The sequence below is a fragment of the Pipistrellus kuhlii genome, unplaced genomic scaffold (genome assembly GCF_014108245.1).
Source record: "Pipistrellus kuhlii isolate mPipKuh1 unplaced genomic scaffold, mPipKuh1.p scaffold_m20_p_12, whole genome shotgun sequence".
In the NCBI taxonomy this organism is placed as follows: domain Eukaryota; kingdom Metazoa; phylum Chordata; class Mammalia; order Chiroptera; family Vespertilionidae; genus Pipistrellus; species Pipistrellus kuhlii.
The window spans coordinates 34601957-34614272 of NW_023425427.1; the positions used below are offsets into that span (position 1 = coordinate 34601957).

The window sequence follows — 12316 nt, forward strand, 5'->3', positions numbered from 1 at the left end:
GGGACGGGAGTCAGGTAACAGAAGATCTGCTCTGCTGACCCATAAGGCCTTCGTCCACTCCTCATCGCTGCTGCCAGCACTGTGGGTCAGGCTGGGGTCTCTCTTTGTCACTGTTAAGTCAATGTAATGAGAACGGAGCTGCCCCCATCCTAGCACCCATGCAGGATCTTGCACTCTTTTAACTTCAGAGTCTAACTGACTCCAGGCATTTCCCTGATGGCGTGATGGATGCCTGTACTTGGTCTTCATGGAGGAGGAGTCTTATCCTAACACTGTAGAGTATGGAAAGGTGGTCTCACAGGCGCCGCTGGGATCATCCCCGTTGTTGCCTATTATGACAAAGAGTGAGTTACAGCCTCATCCGTAGGGGCAGCCCCACCTCTGAGAATGGTACGTGACCTCAAATTTAAATGTGGCCCATTTAGATGGGCTAAGTGGTAGGATGTCACAGGAGATGCTGGGCTTGTCACTTGCAGGGTCTGTCACTAGCAGAGAAGCTCTGGCAGTGTCTGGAACATACTCAGCAGACATCTCATTAGAGTGCCATCACACGAGCATCCCTACACGAACTCTCTTTAACTTCCTTCTCTGTACAGAGCTATGCTGAGCTTTATGCCCGACCCTGCTCTTTTTTGAACTTACTATACTGATATCAAAGAATAAATGGATAAAAAAAAAAACAAATCAGGTTAAGGATCAAGACAAAGGAGCCACATAATCAAAGCGATTGGAAGGTTTAAAAGTTCAGGGAGCTGTATTTTTAGACCAGCACCACATTTCTCCAACCTCTTCTGGATAGAATTAATACCTCAGATGACCCAGCCTCCAAAAGCTTAATCCAATGGGATAAGAGTTCAAGGACTTAAAGGAACATGTCAAAAGGCAGAATTACCATCTTCCCGCTTAAAAAGCAACTGACAGGGGTGTGATCTGATTTGAAGGGTTTATTTCTGGCAAGTCAGCATTGTGTCAGGTTAACTCTTGTCCTCAGAAACCTACATCCTGCACAGCCCTCTACATCTTCAAGAAGTGGTGTGACCAGAAAATGCTTACTGGCTCAAAAAGGCCATGTTTCCGCCTACAGAAAAGTTGCACATTTGCAAACACGCTGCAGTCACCTTATGAATCACTGCCCTCGTTTATGCTCATCTCGCTCAGGCGACCACAGTTCTGCTTGTATTCCAAATAATAATTTTACCCAAGAGAGAAGGCTGTGGTTTGGATTCACTGTGGCAATAGTTTTAGGACTGGTGTTTGTCAGCATACAGTGTGGTGTTTTATATACTATTCCAAACACTAATGAAATAATAAGAGGTCGCAGACACACAGTGAAACACAGCTAATTTTTTTTATACCTTAGTGTAGTGATGTGAGCAGCTCCTATTTGTTTTACTGCAATTGCTGAATGCACCCATCACTTAACTATCCTCTGGAGGTGTTTCTGTGTGTGTGTGTGTGTGTGTGTGTGTGTGTGTGTGTGTGTCAAGGGAAGCACTGCCTCTGCTGCTTGTAACTCGATGGGCAATAGGGAAGCTTGGTGTGCACACTTTATGCTCTACTCCATGGTTCATGGAAAATGGGTTGCTTCCCAGAGGTCTACTTTAGTATATTAGCTATGTTTTTGCTTTAGCTGCAAGGAAATAAGATGGGAAATTTGGTGTGTGTTTTTTTTCCAGCTTGCTGTACACTATAAGCTAGGACTGATAAGTACCTTTCCTTCATCTCACTTAATAGCTAGGACCAACCATCCATTATCCATCTATCCATCATCCATTCATCCATCTATCCACCAAACATTGTGTTTATAATTTATTTATTTAAATCATCACCAAGAATATGTTATTATTTATTTTTAGATAGAGAGAGGAAGGAAGGAAGGGTGAGAGGGATGGGAGAGAGAAAGAGAGGATGAGAAGTCTAGAACAAACTCTGGTGAGATGACTTAGCAGAAGCTTGTAATTCAGTGTCTGCACAGAGTAGTTTGCATGCAGGGCCCAGGGCAAAACTGTTGATTGTGGATGTTGCCTGTGACCCACATAATGACCAGAGAAGTAATAGGAGACACAGTGTGTCTTCCCAACATATACTGTACCTCCATTTCACTGACCTTTCCAATAAAATGGACAAAACTCTGGAGTCAGAGTACTATAGCATCAGGAGATTCGCCCTGGGCCTCTACCAAAGACCCATGTTTCTCAGAGATTTTCACGAGGGCACACACACAGAAAGCCTCTCTTGCTAACACCGACTTCTAGGAGTTTCCAACCATATCGCAGTCATACATCCAGGATTCCAGCATACTTGATGCAGTCTAAGAATATTCATTCATTCGTTCAAACACAATCTTCCAGCCCCTACTCTGTACCAGGCAGGGGCTAGTCTCTCTTACTGTCTAGAGTAGGGGTGTCGAACTCAATCAGAGAAGGGGCCAAAATCTAAAATCCAGCCTAAATCGCGGGCCGAATGGTTTACTGAACAGTCATAAACTGTCATTGTGATGGAAACGCAGCGGAGTGCAGTGATGACAGCACGGTGTGGGCCACATTGCAAGGCCTGGTGGGACGGATTTGGCCCGCGGGCCTTGTGTTTGACACATGTGGTCTAGAGTCTGAATACCTGCCAACTCTACCTAGACCTGCCCACCACAACACACACTTCCAGACAAATGCTCTGGCTTTTTAAAGTGATTTTTAACCCCAGGAAGAAAATATCCATGTTAGAGTATTCTAAGGTCATTCACAAAAGGAAAAATTTCCTTCCATACACACTCAAAATGATTTCCAACCTCAACAATGGGGCATCTGAGGCCTACTGATCCAAGCATAAAGAAGAAAACAGATTCCTCCAGAATCCAGGGCAATATTAACAAAACTCCTGTGATCAAATCAACCGGCACACACAGGCTGCCCACAGGGCGGCCTTCATTGTCCGCGTCACCTCAGGGGTCAGCGCTGCATTCAGGGGTGGAAGAGGGCGTTTAGGTGACCTTCCAGGCAGGGCCGGTGACTGGCAGCCGGAACAACGGATTAGGCATGGCAGAGGAACATACTGGAAAGTCTTATTGCTTTTGGGATTAAGAGATGGTGAACTCCTCACGGAAATAAAAGCCTGTTCTTGAGATGAATGCATAGGCTAGCCAAGGATCATGAGCTAGCCTCCCTGCTGTTTGGGGCTTTCTGTCTCTCCAGGGCTTGGCTTACTGCTCTGCCCAGCCCCACACTGTCTCCTGCAGAGGTAGGTGGAGGAAAGCCAGTGGGGCTTTATCATGTTCAAAAGCAGCATCTGTTGATCTATTCTATGGGGTACCCAGATTCCATGTGGCTGGTGATGGGGACCAGGTATTCTAGGCTGGTGCCTTTAACTAGTTCAGGATAATTTGAATCAATAGGCAGGTCTCTTTCTATCCAAATGAAAGAAATCTCGATTTCTGATGAGTACAGACAGGATACCCTTGTGGACACTTCAGCTGTCACATATTCACCGTGGGAATAGAGGGAGAAAAGGGATGTTAGTTGCTTCTCTAAATGAAACCTACTTCTCTCAGGCCTAACCCCAGACCCAGGGAAGACCATCACAGACACAGCCTTATTTAGAGGCAGGAAGACCTCCCTGGCCAGGTTGAGGTAATATTAAAGAACAGCCAATTGGAGGGCATATTGCCGTTGAAAACTGTATGGATAGCTACAGTCCTGCTTCTCAAGCTTTAATGTGCCAACAAATCAGCAGAGTAAAACACTGATTGTTATTCACTGGGTCCTGGAGGCAGAGATGCTGAGATTCTGAGTTTGTATCAAACTCTCCAAGTTCCTAGCAATGTCCAGGGACTGCACTTTGAATATTGAGTGCTGGACCACATGTGAGCTGGGTTTCATCTTCTTACTGTCCCATGCCTCAGAATCAACAGTGAACATTTATTGAGTACTTTGCAAACCTTTCCCTGGTTTACTGACAAGGAACATGAGACCTACCTGGGTTACTGAGTAGGTCACCTGATTAGGTTACCTAAGTTAGTGGGCTAGAATTCAAACCCAGGAAGCCTGATTTCAGATCAGAGGCCCCTCACTGCCATACCAGAATGCCTCTCAAACTCAGGATGGATTCAAAAAAGGCATAAGAGCATTGTTATTATATCAGAACCCCTAGATGCTCCATTTGCCAAGGCTGCTTGGAGTCACTTGGCACTCTTCCCCCACCATGGATAGCTTTCTCCACCAAAGTGCTGGTTCAGATGCAAGAAGTATATTCCCATTTCTGTTTTGCACATCCTCAGGACCCCCAGTGACCTCAGCATGGATGAGAGGTTTGCCAGTGTTGGAAATGCATTCGGGCAAGAAATTAAATGAATTATTGGGTTTGGAAAACAAACAGCTGGTAGGAAATGTGTATTTTTTTTCCCAAATAAAGATTTCAGATGCTTTTCAGAGGGCTATCGATCCACTGGTAGGAAAGATGGCAGGCAAAGAGGGGTAATTTGTGAGCAATCAGATATATGTTCTTGTTACCACAAGTGAGTACAATGTTGTTGCCTGCAAGGCCGCCACCCCTGTCAATAATGCATGAAGAGGAGATTTGCTGGGCAGGTCTGCTGCTACTGAGCTGCTACAGTAAATATGCATTTGGAGTCATTTGTAATTACATAAAAGCCATGGTGCTGCTATAACGCTGGGACCTTGAGAAATGACATTTAATGCTTGGTGGCTAGTACACAGGGAGGCATATGGGCTCGCCATTCATTTCCTGGGCAATTTTTCCAGGGTCAGGGCACATAAGAGTAAGCTAACCCATGATACTAGGCTAGTTGGCTTTCATAGATATATTAAAAATAGTTAAAGGCCCCATTCAAATCTTGTCTCTCTGTCTCTTGCCCTCATTCTCCCAGGAGAAATGTGAACCTGGGAAGGACTCAGGAAGGAGATGAACTGCAATGAAAACTTTGGCCCCTTTGGCCTCACCAGAAATTGGGTACTAGAAGGAGATCATGTTATTAAGAGAACAAAACATAGCCATTGGCAGTCAAATGGATTTGGGTTTGAATCTGAGCTTTACTAGTTACTAGCAATGTGTCTCAGGCAAGTCACATAACTGAAGCTCAGTTTCGGCATCTTAAATAAGGACAGGACGGTGAGGAGAATTATATAGTAATACTAGAGGCCTGGTGCACAAAATTCGTGCATGGGAGGGAGGAGGTCCCTCAACCCGGCCTGCCCCCTTTCATAGTCCAGGAGCCCTCAGGAGATGTCTTCCTCTGCAGGAGGCGACTGGGCTGATCAGGGGAAGGTGCTGCCCCATCACCCCACTGTTGCTGTCACTGCCAGCCACTGCAGCTGCAGGCCTTCAGCCCTCACTTCTTAGCACTGGCCCTGCCCACTGGTGGGTGGGGGAAATCTGGAACCAGGCCGGCTAGGTGAGGTGCTGTGGGAGGTTGAGGCACAGCACGCTGCCATCCCATCCAGCCTCTGTGGAGGCGTGGTGTCTGGACCAGGCCCACACTTCTGTCTCTGTGGCTTCCTCTGCAGAAGGGGCTGCACTAGGACCCAGCCACAGCATGGCCTGTCCCACGCCACTTTTGCAGAAGGAGGTGCAACGCTGCCTTCTCACTGCTTCTGCAAAAGGATCCAAGGTGCTGGGCCAGCAGCACCGGAAGGCCTGCTCCTCTTGTGCAAGCGCCGAACCCACCCACCTCTCCAGCTTGGCATCAGCCCTAGGCCCTTGAAGCTTTGTCTGGATGGATGTCTGGAAGAAGTCTGTCCTAATTAGCATATCACCCTTTTATTAGTATAGATATACAAAACACTTAGCACAATGCCTGGGCCATGGTTAAGTGCTCAATAAACCACTGTTGCTATTCTTTGGTCATATATGTTACTATAATAATTACTATTACTAATAGGATAGGGAAGAGAAAGATATAGTTGCTCCAAAATGGTTAATTTAGTATATGGCAGTAATTTTCAAACAGTGTGCTGCAAGAATTTTTAAAACATGCAATACCTGATTATTTAGTCAGGGGCACTGACATCTTTAGATTGTCAAATAAAAATATGACAATAGCCAACACCCCAATAGCTGTATGGTGTGAATGCCCGGTCTGAAACCATAAATATATAGGTCATTTTTAGAGTTGCACCTTATGGTCACATGACATAAGAAGGTTGTGTCTGGTTAATTCTTGGTACTAGAAATCCTTATATACAAGTATGGACACCTGATTTTTTAAAAAGTCACTTTGGAGCAAAAAGGGTAAGTAATTAGTATTTTTTCAATCAAAATGAATTTTTTTTTTTGTCAGACTGGCAAAAACTGTTTATTTTGTGTGTGCCACAGAATTTTAGTAATTAGTATAATATATGTGCTATGAGATGAAAAAGGTTGAAAATTGCTGGGGTATGGTCTCTTGAAGATGTGTGTACACATAAACTGTGGATTTGGATAAAATACAAACCAGTATATAAACCGTATTTTTGAATAATAATAATTTCCTGTTCAATTTTTCTAATGCAAGTTGCTATAAAGTTGCTAGAAAGAATCCTCACCAGGTTAAGATGTTGTACTTCATTTTACATGAGTAATACACACCTTGAGTTACAATCCATCATGCGCTTCAGTTTAAAAGATAGCAAGTCATTTTCATGCATGGCTGCACTTCGTTAAGGAGTGAAAATGGGCTGTTACTAAAATGTCAACACAATTGTCACTCCTGAAGCTCAGTTTATCTTGAAGTAGTTTCACATTTTCAGCACTTCTTTTTGTTTGTTTCTCCAAGAGCATAAAAGTCCAGCCACGGTTAATTTTCTGAATTCAAAAGAGACTTCCCTTCAGTCACTCTGAAGAAAATGATGAGGATTGGGGGTGACTGCAGTTTTGCTCCCTAAGAGTGAAAATTTGGGCCCCAATGCCTTCTGCAGTTCTTTGCATATCACCCCGGAGCACTTTAATTGCACTGCCTTTCAGTGGAAAATGCTCTCAGGACCTAAATTCACAAACCAGAGCGAGTTTTCTAACAAGGAAAGGGCCCGAGTCACTGGGAAGGCTGCATTTGATATTGAGGTTAATTGGAGAATGGAGGAATGCCACCACTAATCCTTGCCTTGTTGCCTGTCAGCCTGGGCATTTCCCCTCTCCCTCTCTCCAGCAGGAAGGGCATCATTCCACATTCCACCTGTATTAAGGAAAAGTAGCTTTTTAAGGGTTTGCACAGTCATTTCTCTAATCTTTCCCTTCTCCTTGAGGCATGAATAATTTTAATACTGCCAATCCCTAAAAATCTATTCTTTCTGCCTGTCTTTTCCCCCCTCCTACTTTGCAGTGTAGAGTATCATTATCCAGCAGCCCTGATAAGAGGATAATGAAACAATCCCTTCTCAAGCAGATCGTGTGGCTGTCAGACTAAAATGACACTACCCATACATCCTTGACATGCTACCCCAAGCTAATTGATGGCAAACAATGGCAACTGTCACCACTGCCCTAAGACAAAGAAAACATACGTGTGTCACCTGATGGGAGAGCTACCTAGCAACTGATAAACAAATCTGTCAGGGAGATGTTCTATTGAGGTAAGAGAAGGTACATCTCTGAAGAACATGCCTATTAACTTTGAGCTTAAGAGCTGTGCTGTTCACTGGGGAACAGAACTAAGTAAGGTAAAATGAGCGTGTATTGATGTCTGCACAGCTACATGAATATTCAGGCTCTCTTACAAATAGATATTCCCACATGAGCCCCAAACTTCTCTGTCATCTGCCCAATTACATTTCCACCTCGGGCACTTGGATTTATAGCCAGGGAGGAAGTTACTAGTGTTTGAGGGGGGATACATGCTTATATGCCTTTCTGGAATACACCTCCATACAACTAGCAGATAATGGCTGATGATATTCACATAGATGCCAAAGGTTACCATCAAACATTCTGAAATACCAAGCGTAATTAACTTCATGTTGGGAAGAGCTCCCGAAACATCTGCATTTCAGAACAAAGACATTTTGTTACAATTCGAATGGCTTCTTCTGGCAGCTCTCTCTACTTCTCTGGGACCAACATTTCATGCAGCCCTCGTGGGTCCTTTTCCAGACAAGGCATGCCAATCTAACCTCCAATCTCACACCTATCTTTCTTCCCTTTGCCTCTCAGCCTAATCACTCCCAGAGAATTAGTAACACAGAATGTTAATGAAATAATTTGAACAGGCAAACAGACTACCCTGTGAGAAAGTCAGGATTGCCTCTGTCTGTTACGTTAGCTTCCATATGGGGCAGGGTAGGAGAACATAATGAAGATGAAGCAGACAGGGCCAACAACTCCTGGAAGCTCTTGTAAGAATCATTTTCATCCCCTTCGTAAGAAATAAGGTCCAATTTGGTTACAAAACCAAAACTTTTAGTAAAAAGCATTCAGTTCTCTGATGCCTTAGTATCCATCCCTTTGCTCTCTCCCACCTGTGCCATGTTGACTGGAAAAGTTGTTTCCTCCCTTGCAGATGCTACGGAGGTAACCCCACCCACACCACTTCTACGTGGTGACTTCTGAAAACCTTTCACCGGGCAGGCTTCTTGGAAACAGAATTTCAGCACAGCCAGCCACTCCAATTTTCAATGTAATATTCCTGTAGCCAACTCAAAGGCTCATGTGTCAACACCGAACTCTGCTGAGGAAGCCTCTGCCTTTCCTAGCTTTGTAGCCCCTGGGGAACCAAAGTCTGCGATTGGAGAGCCGATGAAGTTGGTTTTGTTGCGACTCCAGAGAACCCCCTTTTCTCTTTTTTCACACTTTGCCCACAAAGTGGATACGCTTTCCATTTTGCTTTTAGATGCTCTGTGCTAGTTACCTCTTAATTTATTCTCAAGTTTAACTCTAATAAATCATTCATCTGTTATCAAGAATTCATGTCCCTACATAGCTTTTCTCAAGGAATTCTTATTTGAAGACTTTCTCTACCTCGGAATGGAAGGCTCAGTCTTCAGTTATGTAAATTTCAAGCATCCTTGTTGCTGGCAGAACCTGCATTTTGAGGAAGTAAGCATCTTTCTGGCTGGAATGTGACCAGATGAGTTCCTAAAGTTTGATATTTCAAATGCAAACATTTTGCATTTCTCCTGGGCATCAATCTATATGTCAACAAAAGGCCTGGTTTTTAGAAAACATATTAGTTGATATTTAAGGGTTTGAAACTCCTTTTCTTAGGAAAAATAGACCTGGGTAGAATAAAACAAGACCTGTCCCCTCTGATATCTCTGCCAGCCCTGGCTTCATCATAACTGAACCAAGTCATGCCAGTCCTCAGGCAGCTTCTTCCTAAGAAGGAATCACATTATCAGGACGTACACCCATCCTACCAAGGCCCGGGCTGCTTCGGTAGATATCTGCTTGCAGTGTGACAACTGTCGAATTTATAGATGTGAAGATAGGTTTTGAATATGGGAGTTCTGAGCCCTCATCTTGACTTGAATTATTATGGGAAGGAATGATGTATCTCACGATAGCTACTTCTGAACTCCAAGTCCTGGCACTCAGAGCTGAAAGGCAGGAGCAGAAGGGGCTCTCGTCCCTGTCATAGGCATCCACTTGGTTTATGAGTAATTCTCTAAGCTTTTAAGCAGCGAGGGAGGAAAAACAGAAAAGAGCATTGACTGAGCATCACCCAGCTTGCAGGGGTGTACGGGATTCTTACATGTGATGCCACTTAATCCTTACAGCAGTCCTAAGGAATCAATATTCTTACCACTGTTTTATAGATGAGGAAAAGTAACCTCCCCACACTAACCATCTAGTGAGTGAAGAGCCAGGATTGGAGCTAATGACTGTATGCTGTCTCTATAAAACAAAACTGAAGAAACCATACCAATCTTTAAATATGGAAAGCCTGATATCTATCAAAAGCTAATATATATTTTGTAAATTTGCCAGCCAAGTGATGTTGTGGCGGTGGTTGTTTTTTTATTTTATTTTAATTTGTTTTCCTTTAGATACTTATAGATTTCCTTAATTTCAAAAGATGCTAAATGAACTACTGGGTAAATTACTGAAATTAAAAATGTGAATAACTATATTTTAGTTCTATTTTATTCACTCAATGATTCCAATTAAATTCCCAATTTCTTCACACTTCCATTTTCCTCCCATTTAAATGTGAGTAGTGGGTAGGGTACTATATCTAACCCCTCTCATCCAAGGGTATGTTACAAAAATCCCAAATGGATTCCTGAGACAGCTTAGAGTATCAAACCCTATGCATACTGTTTTATCATAAGCATACATACCTATGATAAATTTTAATTTATAAATTACATAAAGTAAGAGATTAACTAACTAATAATAGAACAATTACAACAATATCTTGCAATAAAAATTACATTAATGTGATCTCTCTCAAAACATCTTATTGTGCTGCACTCACCTTTTCATTTAAAGGAAGCACTTTGAGGCTTCTGTTTGGCAAATCTGAATTGCAAGCATCACTATTCTTTGTTTTGGGGCCATTATTATGTAAAATAAAGGTTACTTGAACACAAACACTGTAATACCATGACAGTAAGTTTCATAACCTACGTGGCTACTAAGTGACTAGTGGTTGGGAAGTGTATGCAGTGTAGATGTCCTGGGAAAAGGGATGACTCACATCCTGGTTGGGATGGAACCAGACAGTGTGAGATTCCATCACTCTACTCAGAATGGCATGCACTTTAAAACTTATGAATTGTTTCTGAAATTTTTCATTTAATATTTTCAGACCACCATTGAACACAGGTAACTGAAATGGTAGAAAACAAAGCTGCAGATAATGTAACTTGTGATACCTGTTCCCTATCTGCTTTATATTATAGAACTATAATATGTATTTTTCTAGAGTTTGGATAAAAGCAACAATGATAATAGCTAATATGTGCTGAACAGTTACTATGTGCTAAGCAGTGTTCTAAGCATTCCGTGTGTCATTTAAGCAGGCAACCAATCTTATTGAGAGGAAATTAAATTTCAGTTAAAGAAAGAAGTACCATTCCTATTTATAAATATTCCATTTAAATACAGGTTGGCTTTGCAGATGGTCAGAGGGATGGCATAAAGCATGGCCAATACTTAAGAACAGAGACACTAAATGCTGCCCACCCTTACTTTTTTATATAGTACCTTAGTACCACTTCAAAACTATGGACAGTAGATTGTTCCTTTACCAACCACAGAGGCAGCTGTTGCATTGCATTGTTCCTGAAGTGCATCCACCTCTCACAAAACTTGCTAAGCACACTGTGCCTTTTCCAATGCATGCTGATAAGCATTTATCCCCTTTTCTTTTCAACAGTGAATAGGTTCCCTTTCTGTCATCTCTCCTACAAGATACAAATAGGACTTTTACTAAATCCCCAGGGAAAGGTTCCAAGGGAGATGATAAATCCCTGACACTTAGCACATAGTTAGGTGTTAACAGACCTCTAGGGTGAGCTGGTACGTAGTCAGGACAGAGGCCAGATCTGAGCAGTTACCTTCCTGGAGAGAACAGGACTGGAGCCAGAAGCAAAGCCCAGGTGGCATCTAGAAATGGTGGCACGAAAGTCATGCCAAAGCAGCCTTGAAACTCAGGAAGGAAAACAGATAAAACACCAAGGAGGCAGCTGTAATTGTTGATGAATCAGTACCTGCTGTCCAAGAGCCTTAATTGTTCCAGGATCTCAGAGCAATGGAATGGGACAGTCATTCCCTGACAATATGAGGAAGATACTATAAGAGCCAATGATCAGAAACAGTGCTCTGGTCGCCTGGAATGAGTCAATCCCACAATAACCCTCCCTATTCAGCACCTGCAATGTGCTCTTTTATCACTGTTAATAATAAAACATAAAAAGTAATATCTACGCTAATTCAATAACGTCCTTTATTTTAGTGTCTTATAATCTTCTTCACATTTATATATTTTCAGTGCTCACACATGTATAAAAAATAAACGTTTGCTGTGATTACAAACACCCTGGAAGTAACCACTTTCTACGTTCTTTACTCTTCAGCTGAAAGAGACATAACTATTTATCTCTTTTGCCTTGGAAGGTAATTAAGTTGAAGCAGAAAGTCAGAACTTTGGGCCCAGAAGTTTGGTCTATGACTTCCTAAACACAAAAGGTTTTAGTTCCTCATTTGAGAAATTCTGTCCTGATTCTTGCTGCCCATCTGTTCCCTAAAACCTGCTTGGGGTCCATACACTACAAGGTAGATACAACCTTTCCTTTTCACACCCCATTTTAGTGTTTGTAGAATAACATAAAATGAGGAAAAGGAGAAATAATAGTATAAAGACAACCCTAACTTGGCCCTAAGGAAATAAAAC

General features: G+C 42.6%; 1 protein-coding gene across 4 annotated transcripts in view; it reads right to left on the minus strand.

The window, feature by feature from the left end:
• GLIS3 (GLIS family zinc finger 3) overlaps positions 1-12316 on the minus strand; it is a 431194-nt gene that overhangs the window by 46757 nt on the left and 372121 nt on the right. The window lies entirely within an intron of this gene.